Source organism: Taeniopygia guttata, chromosome 8 (assembly GCF_048771995.1).
Source record: "Taeniopygia guttata chromosome 8, bTaeGut7.mat, whole genome shotgun sequence".
Taxonomy (NCBI): domain Eukaryota; kingdom Metazoa; phylum Chordata; class Aves; order Passeriformes; family Estrildidae; genus Taeniopygia; species Taeniopygia guttata.
The window spans coordinates 20,632,219-20,648,200 of NC_133033.1; positions in this window are offsets into that span (position 1 = coordinate 20,632,219).

Consider the following 15,982-nt stretch of genomic DNA (forward strand, 5'->3'; position numbering starts at 1 on the left):
GCTACATTTCAATTTCATATACTTGGGATCTTTTAAACCAGGGCAGAGTATATGGCTTTCCACATATTTAGATATAATTTGTGCATTTTATCTTCCTTCACCTATTAATAAAGTTACAATTTTATACAGGAATCCATTCAGTGGAAAGTCTTCTTATCAATCATGCTTTTCTTCAGTTTCATTATTTTTTCCTCTAAACTCCAGAGAACTTTACTAAATGAAAATTTCAGTATAAGTTTCTGCTGCTGTATTCCAAGTATATTTCTAAAATTGTATGCATCTTTGAGAGAGATTGCAGCACTCAGCATGACTTTACCTGCAATTTTTTACTTAACTCAGTGTAAAATGAAGGCAGAACTTGTTCCCCATTTCTGAAGCTGTGAAAAACAACAGATTCCTTTTCCCGAGCATGTAGTAGGATCTCTTCATGATAACATGCAGTTGCAGCATCTGCTTTATTTTTCACCAGAAAATATAGATCCCTTCCAACATATTGAGGTTTCTTGGAATGGGTATCCTCTCTCTGCAAATGTCTGTAAAATAACAACACATTCGTGATACTGAAAAAGGCCAACCCAATCCCTAGGCTAGGATTTTTCTTCTGTATCAAAACACAGCAAAAGAAACCTACTATGGAATTATAATTTTCTGCCTGATACTTCTTTCCTGGAAGGTTTCTCATCTAAGAACTGACCAGGATTTAGATTGCCAAATTGTCCAGATTATAGTTCAGAGTACAGCGACCCTAAAACTAGCATTCATCTCAGATTTATTCAGTTATTCTAGTTCCAGCTGCTTTGCTAAATCAGTCACTCCTAGTCAACTTGCTGTTCCTGTGTTTGCACCTAGAGAATTGGTTCTGATGCAGGATCCACCTGTTTAACATCTGAAAATGGGGCAGCTTGGGGAACTGCAGATATTTCCACTTCACGCCAGCCATCTTTATTACAGGGAAATTAAGAGAGAGGCATCTGTCCTCGTGCTGCCTAATTGTTTTAAAAACAAACTATTCAAATGGAAAAAAAATCTAGTCAGATGCAAATTGACCCCAGATATTGCCCTCAAAAAATAATTGATGTAATATTTTATTATGACATAACCACAGGTGAGAAGTTATTTTATGTTGTGAACAGAAAAAAAAAAATAATGTGCAAAAGACTCCTCAAATTTAGAAAGAGCTCTTCTGCTTGCATATAATTTTATACATCTTTCTCATAACTCCAAGACACCAGGGGGATTTGTTATAACCTCATTGGGATTCTAGGTTTATTAAACCATTGAATTAACTAGATTCATCCATGCGTGCAGTTTATTCACCTGTGAGAAATGTGAGTAATATTTTTCATAGAATATGCAAGACCAGATTTTCAGGCAACCTTCAGCCTAGCATTCATGTTTGTCCTTGCAAATGCAAAGTTACAGATGTAAATATTAAGACATAATCAATTCGTTCCCAAGAAAAAATGTACATTTAATTATTTATGGATGAAAACATTTATCCACTACAATGCAGATCTAGTATTATAAATCAGAAATTTTATATTAGCCAACAATACCTTTCCAACCCTCACACAGTATCAAAAAGAAGAGGATATAAGTATATGCAACACAAACAAGTAGAAAGGCAGCATTTTGCACCATATGGTTCACTTCATTTAATGAAATGAAAGTTCATCACCAGAGCAGTATGTTCACCAAGACACCATTTTGCCATAATATGCAACAGATAAAATTCCAGTACAAAGCATATGTTTCCCTTAATTGTTTTTCTGGCCATCATTATCTATGCAGACACAAACATACAGACAATGAAATACTGGTTGAGACTTTTTACAGCCTCAAATAGTACAGAGAAGATTAATTTATGTAATTGAGGCCTAAAAAGATTGTAAAGGCTTCAGGCTTGAATTTCTGCATACATTGCTATCCAGTGCTCTTCTGTAAGGAGGACTGGGCTGAAGATCACACCATGGGAGGCAGTGTATGGGAGTCCCAGAGCAGGGTGTGGGCCTGGCAGCAGGGGCACATCTCACATGGGGACGTGCCAGGCACCACTCCCCCATCAAAGCCTTGGCAGCTGGGTTTGCAGATGTGCTTCTTCCAGTCCCAAGACACCTCCTGAGCACACAGTGCTACCCAGGACAGTGCTGGACACATGCTCAAGGCTACTGTTGTCACTGGAAATACACTTCCTGTACTTGAAGCAAGCTGTTGTTGAGAAACTAAAGTAATAGCAATGTTTTCTGGGGGGGAAGAGGGTCAGAGGTGGGTTCTGGGGCTATGCTTGTCTGTTTAGAGAAAGTGGTTTGGGATAACTATTTTCCGTTTCTTACATAGTGTAATTTTCACTCAAGTATTTGTGACATCCAAGAACAAATAAGTAAATTCTAATGTTTAAATATATGAACATGACTTCTCATGAATGAACAAAAAAAAATTTCTCTGATTTCTGATTTAGCTCCAGTGAACGAATGGATTTTTTTGAATTAATTTTTTTGGTTAGGACATTGATTGTTTTGAGATTAACACATTCTCTGCATTCAGAAGTACAATACTATTCCTCCACAAAACTACCTGGTGAGATGTGGATCATTCAGGCCCTTACTCTGACAGTTTGTGTAAGGCATATTTTAAGTTCCCTGGTTTTAAGAAGCCTTGATCTAGCTGATGCTTTCACATCTCTCAGTGGCTATATTCAGTGTTACCTGAACAGATAAATTAAAACATTTCAAGCCTTGTACATATACTAAGAACATGGCTCACTTTGCACCTGAAAATAATTGTAGATGCAAAATTAGTGGCTGCTGCCTATATTATATTGGCTGTTTGCAATTGACAATGCCAAGAAATCTCCTTCAAAGGCTTGCATCCCTTTGACTGGATTCTACAAACACATTGAATGAAAAAATGTCTTTGCTTGCTATAACTAAATAAATACAAGGCTAAGTCATTCTTACAAAATTCTAATGGTACTTAAAGTGAAAGCACTTCCATGTATCACAAGTGAGATAGTTCAAAAACTCTCAAAGTTACAATAGGGCTAGACTTTTATTCTCTACAGTCTGTAAATGTTCAGATACTTCAGGTATCTTTTTAAGAGAGATGAAGAAAGGATTCAGAGAGGTAAATGAAGTTGCCTGTAACAACTCAAGAAGCACCTGGGAAAGTCAAGGAACAAATTGACCATGCTCAAGCTTCACAGCACATTGAATATGAATAGTGTTACACTACAAGAGCATTGAAAAGTTCTTGGTAGCTTTGGTTACAACTACCATTATGTATAGCAGTAGTATACACACAACATAGTATTTTTATGGATAACCTATATTAGTAATTAGAAAACACAACTTCACACCTCCTCCCTCATTTTATAATAAGGATCAAATCAAATTTTTCTCACAAGTAACAAGCAAGACAAACAGATATATCCCAAATGGTATGAAAATATTCCTTACCTGAACAGGTAACTATTCTTATTTAACTTCATTCTTTCTTCACTTTGTTAAGGCTTATGAATACCAAGGTCATAAAAAAGATAGCATTCCTGTACTGGTATTTTAATGAGAATAAACCACATATAGTGGTTAATAAATTAATGATAACAATCATGTTTTTAACTATCATGATATCTCATAAATTATTTCCTATAACTTAATATTAATCATCTTAATCACAGGAGAAGTTAATATATTTACAAAAATGCACTAATAAATTCAGAGTATTACTAAAATAAACTATTTTAGTGTTTACTTGTTGCTGGTTTTACTGACCTTATGCATAGTAAGTGTATTACGTTCATCTTTCAAAACAGACCTGCGGAATACATGCCCAGCTCAAAGCTTTGTATGCCAAAAACCACTAAGTTGAAATATAATGACAGTCACTTGTATAAGTTGAGATTTTCTCATCTAATAGCACTAAAAGGCATTCACAGGAAATGGAATTCAAATATTTAAACAAAGTTTTCATCTTTGCAGTGGAGAAACTTGGAAGGTTAAACACAGAAATGAATGTTGGAGCCCACACAGCAGAAACAGGTCACTGAAAATGCAGACCAGCAAGATCAAGACGAAGTAGAACTAAAAGTGTTGTTCTTACTACCAATCAGATATAAATTCTACCTCAATCCAAACAAAAGTGTATATGAAATGTACTGGAATCCAGAGGGAAACAAAGCAAAAACGAAAAGAAGTCCACTTTTGTCAAGACTTACAATATTGTAAGTCTTGATAAAAGACTTAAAATGAGGGAAACCCAACACTAGGAGAAGGAAAAGAAAGAGAACATAAACCATGCCCAGACTAAAAATATGCCAGATCTCAGGGGGAAAGCCAATCTAGGCACTACATACATGCTCACAAATCTGTAGGCACAGATTTTAGCATTGTAATCGCTGATTTGGAAATTGCAGAACTTGAGCCTCACAAAGACAAGTCTTCACTTGAGAGTTTCACCTTGTGTCTGGGTGATACTCTGCTCACTTACCTGCTGGAAGAGCCCAGGCCCATCAGCACCTCTGCCTTGTCTTTGCTCCAGCTTTGCACTTGGCACGAGTGTGGCCATCTAGTCCAGATGTTCATGAAGCAGATGTTTTTTCCACACATCACAGGCCTGGCTCAGGCCACAGCACAATAAGCACAGTGCAGGAGGAATCCCCTTGCCACGATCTGTGTAACGCCAGCAGTTACACTGGCTCTTTGCCACACAAAGAAATGTCTAAAAGTAATTTTTATGAGGACATAGAAAATTAAATGTGTTCAGAAGAGAATATTTTTTCTTCTTTTGGCATCTGCAGTCACCACATACAAGAAGGGACTGAAAGGCCCTGGATACACTGACTCATTTGATGCATGTCTTGTTAACAGCTCTTACCTCTAATTACTGTTGCTTGGAAGGATGGGAGAACTGACATGCAGAACACCCTGGTAGTTACATTTATTATACTGCTTTATTTTGCCATACTTGCTTTCTTACCTCATGTCAGAGTTTTTTGCTATGCCCTCATAAATTATTTTTCTTCCTTTGCTCTGCAGATCTCCCACAGGCTCTAAGTAGGTGGATTGGTACCTATGAATTAGTCTTGGCAGTGCTCTTTTGCCTTGCCAGATCTGGTAGAGGCACAACGACTTTTACAATTTGCTCCTTGAGTAGGATGTAAGGAACGATGACTAAACTATGTAGATAGAGTGCTGAACAATTTTTTGACAGTTTTCTCATTTACTGACAATATCTAACATCAGAATATCTCCCAGACTGTACTGAGGTTAGCCTCATGACACTTACTGCAAAGCAGGGAAGCATGTTATTTCCATTTTATTCATAAGGACTGAAGCTTCAAGATGCTAGGAGACTTACAAACTCAATTACAGAAAAAGAGATTAATTCTGACACCTCGTCCACCGCAATAAGTACTGAGACCTACAGTTCCCTACTCCATCCAAATTACACAAATCTGAAGTTAAATAGTCTCCCATCTGCATCTTTTTGCCACCCACTTACTTCAGATTATCCCATCTAAGTCTATTTTACATTACACCTCCCAAAACATTGGCGTTTCAATGTTGTGATATTTAACTCACACATGTGATTTTGCTGGTTTGATTTTTTTCCTTTGGCACTTTAGTTCAAGACTAGACGGAAACCACAACTAATGTTTTGTGAAGGGATGTTATATATGAGTCAAAGTAACGGGAAGCATTTTAACAGTCTGGTAAATTAAAAGACATGCATACAGAAAAACCATAGAGCACTACAATTCTCATCTAAAATAAAGAGATTACTATGGGTTTCTTTTCCTCCTCCAATCTGATTTTTATTTAACTGGGCATATTAGAGCTCACATAAAAATAATATGACTTGATAAATATATATAATATCTTTTATGGCTTGAAATACCTATATCTTAGGCATTTAATTTCTTCAAAGAATGTCTAGATACTGACCCAATTAGATTTTGATGCATAGATATTTTTTGCTTACTGGAAATCTAGTAGCAAAAAGACTCTACATTTTGAATAGGCTCATAAATATATATTGAATTTAATTTTTTAATACATAAAATCCATTTTCCTATTGTTTAGTTGTTTTGCTGACTGCTTGAGAGAAATAATTTCTCTAAATATTTTTGTTTTGTACAACTAATTAGTCCATAAATCAGCAAGTTGTAATATGGCAGAGATTACCCTCAAGCCAATAGAGAACTGATTGAATGTACTTACTTTCTTCGTAATTCAGCTGTCTTCAATGTATCTGTTTTCTTCTGCTGCTTTCAGACATCGTCTTGCCATACTTCTCTCTCTTCCTACTCTTCAAATTTACATTATTAAGCCAATAAGCATTATTTGTATTAAACACCAGATTTTTCCCGTGTTTCGAACCAAGCACAGTGGGCTAACAAAGTACATAAATAAATAACTAGATAATCATAGAGTAATCAGTTTGATTCTGTAGTAGGAATTTTAACATGCTTTTCAATTTCACATTACTAGGGCCATTTACTGACAATAAAAATATGCCAACTCTTAAACCAAAATTTGTCTCTAAAAGAGGGGAGACAAAAACCAAAAATGTAAAATTCCCATAACAGAAGTCAAAATCTGAATTGGAAGTCAGTTCAGGATGGTAACCATATTTAAAAAATTAAGTGTAAGCACATGCTGAACTTAGAGCATATACTTTAATAACACCAAAGTCTCTTTAGTGTATTTTTTCTTCCTGGTCTATAGTGACAACTTTATTTTCCTCAAATGGCTTACAATGGCTAAGAAGAGGTAGGATCACTCTATGACAGTATCACCTGTGAGCTGTATGCTCTGTCATCCAGCCTGCTCCAACTTTAAAAATTAAAACACAAAAGGCAGAGAGACAGACAGAGACAGGCATGGCTTTGTCATTACTTCTGGATTTGTGTGGCAATTAGTCAGCAGCCTTGGTACAGCTGCTAATGGAGATCTGCATGCTGATAACGAAAGCTATCAGTTTGGATTTTTCCTCAGCTGTTGGTTGTAGCAAAGGAAGCCAAGGGGAAGTGAAATGAATATGAGCTAACCCTGCATGTCTCAAAATTAGGCCTCAGAGAAGGAGAAAATACACTTACAAAACACTCTGAAAGAACACAGAACTTCGGTTTAAATGGTGCATCTATTCTGTGAACGATTAGGTTTCATTCTTCAGGGAGTGACCAGTTTGCATTTGTTAATAACCTGTTCCAGAATCCATTAAATGCAAAGGAAAACCTCACCTTGATTTCAACAAAACAGAATCAGGTTTTAAATTAGATTGAAAAATAATTTCAGGAAGAGAAAAAGTAATCCCTTAGGCATTATCTCTCTGATCCTACTATAATCTGTAGCATTTGCACAGTTCCATGTACTATTTATTGTGCATTATTCTATTGCAGCACTTAAATTATTCTCATTTGAATGTTTCCACAGACCCAGCAGTTCTGGTGATAAATGTCTTAATTTAAGATGCTGGTCTGTATGGCAGGCACCATTTCTATCCAACAGAGAAAGGAATTCCCTAGCTGAAGCTGTTTTCACCAACAATTTGTTTGCCAGCAGCATGTTTTCCTGTTTAATCCTTGTTAACATTTTGTTCAGAGTTATCCTAGCTGGCATGTATTCTATCTGATAAACATCTCCTCTTCTCGCTCACAGAAACATTATTTATTTATGACGTTATTGTTACAGACAACTAAACAGCCAAGAGGGAAACACATTTGCTTTTCTACAAATACCTGCACATGCTGTTAAAACTTCATAACTTTTCTTATAGAAACATTTAAAATTTCGTAAAAGGCCTCCTAGGATATCTTTGGCATCCACTGAGAACAAAGAACAGAGATAGACACATGCAGCAGGACAAAATCAGCAAGGGCTCAGGAGAGCACGAGGAAAATAATGACATTTCAGGTTGTTAGGCTGATATATGAAACCTCCTCCTTTCCAGCCCAATTTGTCATGATTCCATGACTAAGTGAACTAAATAGACTTGAGATAAAATGATTCAAATCAAGGGTCTCAAATTCATTCATGTTCTCTGTATCTTTGCCAGCATAGGAGCTGGCTGCTGCATCATTAAGAACCCAGTACCCAGGCACACACAGTGTGAGCCAGCACCAAGTGATCTCTGTCAGAGGTCACCGTGTCCCCCAGGCTCCTTCATGACTGACACTAAATTAAGAAGGAATAGTATAAATCAAAATTACCAAGTGCCTGAGAAGAAAATAGCCTTAAATTCCCTATCACTTCACCAGCTAGTACCACATGTAAATCCTCAGTGACAAAAACACTATTCATTTACAACAGGACTCAAAAACCTACATCTGTTTCATAAATTACACCAAAAGTTGTAATGAGTCATCAGTTTGAGTCTGCACTATATGGGACTGACCATTTTCCATATCTCTGAAGTTCCTATTCCATTCAGGGTCTGTACTTCTACCAATAGAAAGATCCTAGTGGGTCTATCTGTAGTTTTCTCACCTTCTTTCTGTGTTACCTGTGTCTAAAAGTGCAAGCTTCTCTACCACATAGAAGTGTTCCAACTCTGCATCACAGTTCAAGGCATAACACATATCCTCAATTACTTTTAACTGACATATCCTTGGATCTTGTCACACTGGGCTAGAAATATTTTAGAGACAGAAAGGCTACTCTCTGTAGAGGCTCAGGTCAATGGAGCAACACAACAAAACCTGGGAAAAATGGAATGTGTAGACTTAAGATAAGCAGAACAAAGTCAGTCTTTAAAGACGGACTCAACTGTAGGTGTATTGTTTAAGTAATTCACCAAAGTAGAAGGTTCTTAGTTTAACCCCTGGAATTTTTTGCTGCACACAAATGGTCCCAAGAGCAGGCCAGGTTCTGGTTAGCAAGTCTTGCCGGCTGCATGTCTTGCAAAAGAGCAGGTCTTTCAAAACTTAAAAGAACTCACCCACAAACAAACAGCAACTTGTCCTCCTCCCCTGCACAACCCAGAAAAACATCTTGTTTCTAACACATCTCAGAACTTTATAAAATTCTTTCAACAGTGCTGAGCAAGTGGAGGTAGTATTTAGAAAACCTTCTAAGAATCACGTGTTGGTTACATTTTCAGACTCATTATTCACATAGCTCCACTCCCAGCTGAAGACAGTGGGGCATTGACTCAAAGGAATAGAGGCCAAAGTCCAAATTCTTGCACCCAGTGAGAGAACTGGGCACTGTGCACTTTATTCCTAATCATGTTTTAGCAAAAAACAGGAAATGCTGAGAGTTTTAAATAATTCTAAGCAAATTCTTTGGGCTTTAGAAAGAACTGACCATCTGGCTTCTTCAGCAGCCTTTAAAAATCCAAGATTTCCTTGTTAGCCTCATCATCATTTTCACTTAGACACACAGAAACAGCGACAGGCAGAGCACTCTAAGCCCAGCACTGCTCCTCAGCCTGACATCTCGTGGCTGTGAGGGACATAACACTGCTGAACTAAATACCATCCCCACACACAGGAGCAGAGTAATGCCTGGATAATTCTAGCAAGTACAAAACAGCTCTTGAGCAATGGAAAACAATTTCATTCACTTAGATGCGATGTGGTGTCAGCATCATGTTCTGATAAGACAAACTGGCACAGATTATAAAGCTAAATCACAGTTAAAAATAATGCAGAGCTGTGGTTAGCTGGACTGCAGCAGATGATATTTGGCTCAAAACTGTAAAGTCATCGAATCTGAAATAAGAATTTCTGGAATATCTACAGTTATTCTTTTGATACTACTAAATATTAGTTCTATTTTTTGACACAGGAATAAAACCACTCCTGCTGCAAGAGCAGAATTTGAGTGCAGCAGGCTGCACAAGGAAAGAAATGTCTTCTGAGCCAGGAAGAGAAATGAGGAAACAAAGAATGGGTTTGCCTATATACATAGGCATAGCATGGATACCTTCCTAGCAGAGGAGAGAGGGGAAATGCCCATGCTATGAAGAGTAACTGCTTTTTGTTTTCCTAAAAAAGATTTGCTGTTGATTCATTTTCGAGCAAAACTACTCAAAACTCAGGAGAAGAAAAAAGATTCTTTCTTTTAGCAGGATTTGCTGCACTGTCTGAAGAGGTTTGACACTCACCTCCTGTTCTCCTTTTGTGGCATAGAGAACAATCAAGCAGTAACACAGAGAAAATAATTTCTGCAGTTTGATTAGTTTCCACACCAGATGTTCCCACATATATTCACATCTCCCCAACTCTCCTTCTCCAGCCAAGAGAGTGTGCAGCTGCTACTTCTGTAGTCAACACCAAAGCTATTTAACAGAGTTATTAGCAGGGGGTTTACATTATAGATCCCACCAGTATTCTCTAGGGGTCTGCTTCTGTTCCCATTGAAGTTAAGGCATCATTGCACTCATTATCTTCAGAGAGTCAGAAAATGTAGCTGGGATTTTTTTTTCCTACTCTGTTACAAACCTGCACTTTCACCTCTTTCAGCCTATGATTTTCATTTCATTTTCCTGCTGGTCTTGTAAGGCTGTGCAGCTGTTCACTGGCCAGCTCTGGGTTTTCATTCTTTGTGAAACAGATTCCAGTGGCAAACAATTTTAAGAAGCACCACAGCAGGTAAGAACTGTTTCTTGTTTGTTAATTAAGCTTTAGTGACCATAGTTTCAAGATATGGGAAGTACAAAGTTGTATCCCATTAATATAGCACTGCCTGAATAAACAGAGGTAGGCATGAGTGTTCCCAACATTCATGGGCTCAGGAAAATTCCATCAGGGCAAGGAGTGGCTGGAAAGCCAGCCCCTCAGCTCTCAAGTGGGCACATTACAATAAATTACAGCTTATGTTCATTTTGGGGAAAAAAATGCCCTTACTTAACACTGACAAGAAAACTGCCACAGCTTTCGAGCTCTGGGATTTGTTCTAATTGCTCTGGTTGTGAGTGAGTGGCTTCCTGTAACACACAAAAAAAGAGAAACATTTACTACTCCTTCATGTCTTATTAAGAAGGCAATTATACATGTTTTCATTTCTAGGAACTCTATCTGTATAAATTTTCCAGCCAGTTTGTCTTCACAACTTAAGTGTCTTGTTGCAGAAGACACACATGGAATTTTTTCATTAAGGATTTATGCTTTTTTGATGCAAACTAAAGGTGATCTGAGGTGGAAATATGCTGGTTATTGCAGTAACAGCTGGGAAGAAATCATCCTGTATACCCACAGTGCTGTCCATGGGGATTTTTTGCCACTGGGTTCTCAGAGTATGCATCTGAGGACCAGGATTTCCCTGGGAATGATCATGTGGAAAACAGCATTGAAAGATGAAGAAAGGGCACTGGTTATCAGCTGAAAGCTGCCACTCTCCAAAAGGGATATTTTAAATATGGAAATGCTGGGTTAGCTAGATTATCTTAGAAAACTAGAACTATAAATAAGGATCACTTATTTGCCTTTGGAAGGCAAGTGATTGCAGGAGCTGGTCAGTAACTACGTGATTTGAGGAGAGGAGGAATGGTCTGTTCTTACCCCCAAACTCCTGTAAGGAGACAAGATATGGTGCTGCCCTGGACCCACACAGTGAGGCTGGGTGAGTGCTCACAACAGACTGGGCAGGTACTACCAGCAGGCAGGAAAGTACATAAAAATAAGACACATTGATAAAGTAGTCAGAGAGGCCTGGGAAATGCACAGGGCTATGCACAAAAGCTAAACAAACCCAGCCCTCCCACTCAGAAAGGCACAATATGATAAGCCAAGGATCTCTACAGAACAAGGGCAGTGGGTATCATGAGCCTCCTGAAGCCTTAAAGGGAAGTTATGGGTACAGCTAGCTCAGGTAATTAGATTTAGATTATCATATTGTTCATTGGACTTTAAATGTCACAATGTTTATCACCCTCCTGTGGCGACTGGTATTCTAATAGAGAAATCTTGTGTAAGACCAGGCAAAAAATGAAAAGGACCCATTTTTCACTAAAAAGTGAAAAGTAAAATCATCCACTGTTTGCCTTCTCCTGGCTAAATGAGGCAAAGAAGGGTAAAACAGAACATAATTAGAGAAAAAATTACATGGCTAACAATTCTGTGTACTAATCACTGAAAGCAGAATTAGCAAACACAGGCATCCATATTAAGCATGTGAAATCTTGTTTTCCTGAGCTTTCATGGGTTCTGCCACTAACTACAATGTAGCCACAATTTTATCCAGAAAAATGCATCACGTCAAACTGTGTCAGAAAATTGACAGAGTTAAGATGTGAGGAACACTGCAAACTTCAATATTAAATAAAAAATCTCTGTGGCGAGAATTTTTTTCACCATTGGAAAATAAAATCCCTCTGCATCATACCATCCCAGTAGCTTCTTCCCCTCCCTTCATGCACAGCTGACTATAACTCCCACTCTTCCTGTTATAAGAGAGAAAACACAAGGGCCTCTTTCAGCCGCATCAGTGGAACTGGATTTTTAAAGCTCCAAAGATGCAGAAATTATGTGGAGTTCCTGAATGCATCCAAAATATGTCCCACAAGTCCAGTGGCAATGAAATAAAACAAAGGATGTTTTATCATGTTCCAAATCTCTCTCAAGAGGTAATGAGTGAAAGCAAGCATAACCTCAGTAGTAACCTCAGTAGGAAGGATAGCAGGATCTAGAAAAGCAAAGGATGTCTTGCACAAACTGAAACAGTACAAGGAAATATGATTTGATCCCTGCCTCACAGTAATCAGAAAGCTTTGTCATCACAAATACATAGGGAGCCTACATGGCAACAAAGTGCTTCCCATTCCAGCCCCTTCAGCAAGCTCATTTCAGTGAGTTATAAAACACAAACATAAAAAGACTACAGTGAAACTAGGAGAGAGCAGATGTTAATTACAGCAAAATGGTCTCAGAGCCAAACTGAAATTTGGTTTGGTTTTGCACAATTAGTTGGGCAGCACTCCCAAATAGTGCAAACTGCAGGGCATGCAAACCCTGACCACTTGAGGAAGATATATGTAGAACCTGCCCATCCTATGTAACTGAATGTCACCTCTGTAGTTATTGCCAATTGCCCTTAAGCTAATGCATCATATGTCTTTTTGACAAGAGTAATGGCTGGGTTCTGACAACGAATAATTGCCATTTCAATTGAAAATGTTAAAATATAACTGAAATCAGACATGAAATTATTAGTGAAAAATGTAGGAGAGATGATGGAAGTGTATAACATCGGTGGAATTATCAGTAGTTTGGCTGGCCTTGCATTAGTTCTAATAAGGATTCAGTACAGTGCAAGCCACAAAAGCAAACGGAAATGGTAGCTACAGCACTCTGAGACTCAGTGACTAGGAGCTTTACTGCTAACCAGAGAACATCCGAGCTCCCAGGCTGTTTCCATTCTCACCAAATCTCGTGCTTAATGGCCCAATTCCTCAGTTTTAAACTGTCAAACTGTTGAAAAGGCTGAAGCTCTGTACGGTGTTCCAAACTGAGCAATAAGGCCATGTCCCTCAGGGTCAGGTGCTGGGCCCCCCAGCACACCTTTCTGGGAAGAGAGCTGAGCATTAAGTGCTGCAAGTCTCTCCCTCCAGACCTCAGACTTTTGCAGTATGCCATTGTCTCACTTTCAGTAACTGAAATTAAGCTCTCTAAATACTCCAATCAATTACATTTTGATTTACTGCCTTCCATGGCATTTTTCTCTTCCATTTATTGGTGCACTTATTTCCTACAGGGACATTGCATGATAGAATTATATGTCATTCTTTTAAAACATCTCTCTCCTTCTAGTACAAGTTTTAGGCTGTACCCTGCAAAGTGCCCCTGAACAGATCTGTCCTCCCCCTAGTCCTAGCAGCAATCTCCAGGTAGCAGTTTTTCCACCACAGCTAGGATTAGAATACTGATTAAAAGCTTCCCCTGAATCCTGTCTGTATAGGACTGCACCAAGCATAACAAAACAATGGACTTAAACATCTTCCAGCACAAATTTGTGAGACTAGTGTCTGATTTCCTGCCTTCAAATACACCAGTTGCAGTCCTTGCTTTCCTTGAGGAAAAATAAATCCAAATCATGAGTGGTCTTTCCCCACCTGTCTGCAGTACAGGATAATCCAAACTTTGGTATTGTTCTTCCTAGACCAGCCAAACAAGTGAGAAAAGCTTTGTGCCATCTGTGGGGCAAATGGATGATGGAAGTATCATCAGAGCAGCTCTTCTTCAAAACCCACTGACATAAACATCACCTTACTGATCAACTGTTACCTGTTCTGCAATGGCTGGGAACTTGGGTGTTTTCTAAAAATTAATTTAAAATATCCCTTTGTATTCTACCCAGCCTCCAAAATACTTCAGCATTCAGACCCAGTGCTTCATCACTCGTACTCACAGAGATTGTTCTTGCACACACACAGCCCTTACCCATCCCTCACAAATACAATGCTTTTCTTCAGAAATAGAACTCTCAAAATCTCTAAATTAATCTATTTCCAACACTGTTATGCAGACTGAGACTTTGAAAGAGAAAAAGCCTTTGGGATAGTAATCTTTTCACTACAACTATCTATTCTTCCCATGTATAAACACTGCAGAATATATCCTTTAGTCTGATATTATTTGTTCTTAAAATACCAGAAACTAATTATAGAACTATGCCTATACTGCAACAACAATTCATAAGGCCAACAAAAGTGACAGGGTGGAAATTTTTTGAAAATTTAATTAAACTTTGGAAAATCAATAAAACCATTTGTTTTGTTCTACCACCTGTTTTTAGGCAATATCATCTTCATGCTGCTGCCTGTTTGTTTATATTAGAAATTACATGATCTGCTCACTTGCAAAAAGAATATTGATCTGTATGTAATAGCAGGGAGAAGTACTGACTGTTTACAAGGGATTCCTAGTTACTGTGCACACTGTCTGTAAACAGGCAGACTCCAGTGTAACACCACATGCCTCAGAGCAAGCAAGCTGAACACGGCAGCAGCTCACACAGCAAGCACTGAGCCACGTTCTTTGTCAGGTAAGAAACGTTACAAGTCTGACAATATAAATAACACAAAAGATGTCAAGCTTTTCAACAGTTCCTAAGAGGAAGATGAGGGAAAGGGAAATAAGAGGAAAATAAAAGAAGTTTGATAAACATGACCACGTACCATTCAGGCAACCTTTTCTGTGCTATCCTTTCTGTATACCTGTCACTGCAGCTGTCACAGCTGAGGTGGCCACCATACACAGTCTCACCACACAATTTCAGAAAGCTCCACCCCATTTAGAGTAACACCTTACCACTTCAGAAGGCTGCAAGCATCTGCCCTTTTGTTCTTTAGCCCAGACTTTTATCCCACTCACATTCACGCATTGCACCTGTGTGCCCTCTGCTCCCTTTGGTGGCTGCTCAGTGCCCCTGGGCACTCCATGGCTCATTGCTGTCAGTGCTGCTCACCTGCTCCTCACAGCTGTGCCCACTGGGGATGAGGCTCCCACAGCCCCACTCCCAATTACCACAAACTCTGTCTGCCTATACCTACTAGAAATTCTTAGGTACATGAAGAATTCTAAAAAAAAACAGGAAAACACTTAACTATTAACCAGTGAGAACTTATTTGTCCAAGGCACTCCAGGGAGAACTCATGGGTAAAACGTTTTCTCCACTGAGTCTGTCCTTGACTATTTCTGACCATGCTAGAGAGCAAGAAAACAGTCGGCAAAAGTGGAATCTTTGTCACAACCATTACGCTGGAGAGTTTACAATTTTTTCTCTATGGGATTTACAGAGAACATCTCAGAATCCTTATTAACCATGTCTGCAATACCCATCAATTCCAACTTCCCAGCAATATTTAGAGTGTGTCTAAAGCAGACACAGCCTTGTCTGACACTCCCCTAACAGCAGTATCAGGTTTCCCTGGCTCTTTTCAAGTCAACAAATTGCCTGGGCACCTGTAGACTGCAACAGTCCAGTTTCTAACTTCTGTTCACCTAGTTAGTGCATTACATTTCTACAAATAGGCCTAGCAG